This window comes from Babylonia areolata, chromosome 3, assembly GCF_041734735.1.
Source record: "Babylonia areolata isolate BAREFJ2019XMU chromosome 3, ASM4173473v1, whole genome shotgun sequence".
Lineage (NCBI taxonomy): Eukaryota > Metazoa > Mollusca > Gastropoda > Neogastropoda > Buccinidae > Babylonia > Babylonia areolata.
Window position 1 is genome coordinate 28205369 of NC_134878.1, and position 2500 is coordinate 28207868.

The window sequence follows — 2500 nt, forward strand, 5'->3', positions numbered from 1 at the left end:
TCGTTGTCATCACCATCATTAACATCGTTATTATTATTGTGTAGTAGTAGCAGTAGTAGTAGTAGTAGTAGTAGCAGCAGCAATAGTGGTAAAAGTATTAGCGATACGCTAGTTGAGGCAGTAGCATCGTTATGTTGGTGGTGGTGGTAGCAGTGGCAGCAACAACAGCAGCAGCAGTAGTAGTAGCAACAGTAGTAATAATAGTAGCAGTAGTAGTAGAAGTAGTGGTAATGGTGGTGCTAGCAACAGTAGCAGCAACAGTACTAACAGTAGTAGCAGCAGCTAGTGGTAGTGGTAGAAGTAGTAATTCTAACAGGAACCGAACGTTGATGTTTTTGACTTTTTGCATTCATTATCAGTTGTTTCCTTTGTCAGTTTAACGACTTCTCTTTTACGAAGTCCTTTAAGTAATTTCCTGTAATTGTATTTAGAAATTTGTTTCTTTTTTTCAGATTTCACCCACATTTCACCCTCATTTGCCCAGTTTCCCCCAACCCTCCATTCATTCACATCTCCCACCCCTTCTAACCGATAATACTCAAATGTATTCATAAATACTTTAACAAAATGTCTTCAATCACCGATATGTGTGGCGGGACATTAACTCACTCAGTACGGCCAGTCCTCTCTTCTCCTCTACACAGACCCCTCGGATGTCCAGTGGGTGTCTGAATGACCCAACCTTTAGCTTCCGTCGTCAGAATTGTGGTATTCTTTGTCAACATTCACCTCTTCAGTATAAGAGCCTTCCGCTTGCAATATTTTGATGATGGTAATTGGGGTGAAACGCTGTTAACGTCGTCTCTTTCGCCGTTTGTATGGAAAGAGTTAAACAAAATTCCTCCTCCTAACAGGAACAGCGTTAGTCTCCATTCACATTGAACACACAACAGAATAAACACAACCGAAAACTTTAGCGTAGGTTTGTCATTTCCATACAGGCCCATATTTTGCACCATACCTCCCCCCCCTACCCCCACCTCCATGTGTTAAAGCTTCCACGACTCACTCATGTGTTCATCTCTGTGTGTTTTCAGTCAGTCCACAACAGCCAATAGTGACTGATATTACGACAAAAGACTACACACAAATCTTGAAATTACCACGAAAATCTCACAAAAGTCATTAAAACAGCTAAGTCCAATGTTTACGATAATGATCGCATGGATTATCTGCAGCTTTGTCTTGGCATTGTATAACACTTCGTCACAACAGATTTCACTGTGTGATATTCAGGCTGCTCCCATCCAGGGAGAGCGCGTAGCTATAGTACAGTGCCACGCCAATCTGCTCTCTCTCTCTCTCTCTCTCTCTCTCTCTCTCTCCTGCCTGCGAATGTATTTGTTTTCCTATCGAAGTGGATTTTTCTACAGAATTTTGCCTGGACAACTCTCTCGTTGTCGTGGTTTCTTATTCTACGCACGGTAAATGCATGCTACACACAGGACTTCGATTTATCCTCTCATCCGAATGACTAGTGCCCAGACCACCATTCAAGGTTTAGTGGAGGGGGGGAAGAAAATACTCATGACGAGTGTGAGATTCGAACCAGTGCGCTCAGATTCTCTCGCATTCCAAGGCGGACGCGTTACCACTAGGCCTCCACTCAACATAACAGACGACCTCGCGAGCATTATAGGGTTTACTATCTAGAAAAGACAAGAGACGATACAGGCATTTAAAACGACTAACTTCCTGCAATAAAACTGTGAACGGTGTATGAAGTCGATATATCCATGGAGAAACAATGTCTTACCTTGACTTTCAGTGAAGGGATGGAACAATGTGTATGTGCATGCGTGCGCATGTGTATGTGTATATGTGTGTATGTGGGGAGGGGGAGAGAGATAGATAGGGAGGGAGGGAGGGAGAGAGAGAGAGTGTATGTGTATATGTGTGGCGAGGAGGGGGAGGGAGAGAAAGATAGATAGGGAGGGAGGGAGGGAAAGAGAGAGAGAGCGAGAGAGAGAGTGTATGTGTATATGTGTGGGGGGAGGGGAAGGGGGAGAGAGATAGATAGGGAGGGAGGAAGGGAGAGAGAGAGAGAGAGATAGACACAGACACAGACAGAGAAACAGAGAGAAAAAAAAGAGACAGAGATAGAGACAAGAGAACAGAAGACTCTGAGAGAGAGAGAGAGAGAGAGAGAAAGACAGAGAGAGACAGAGAAACTGAGAGACAGAGACAGACAAGAGAACAGGAGACTGAGAGAGAGAGAGAGAGAGAGAGAGAGAGAGCGAGAGAGCGAGAGAGAGAGTATATGTGTATATGTGTGGGGGGGGAGGGGGAGAGAGATAGATAGGGAGGGAGAGGGAGGGAGGGAGAGAGAGAGAGAGAGAGAGAGAGAGAGAGAGAGAGAGAGAGAGAGAGAGAGAGAATGCTTACCTAGCTATCTGTTCGAACAATAAATATATTTAAAGATGTGGTAGAACGTGTGTGTATGGTTTGGGCGGAGACCGATCTATTATCATGCTGGCAGAGCTATTCGTTTCTCGGCAAC

At 44.5% G+C, this 2500-nt stretch overlaps 1 protein-coding gene across 1 annotated transcript in view; it reads right to left on the reverse strand.

Annotated features, from left to right (window-relative positions):
* The window catches only part of LOC143280541 (uncharacterized), a 23024-nt gene that overhangs the window by 1938 nt on the left and 18586 nt on the right, over positions 1–2500 (reverse strand). The gene's annotated exons all lie outside the window — the stretch shown is intronic.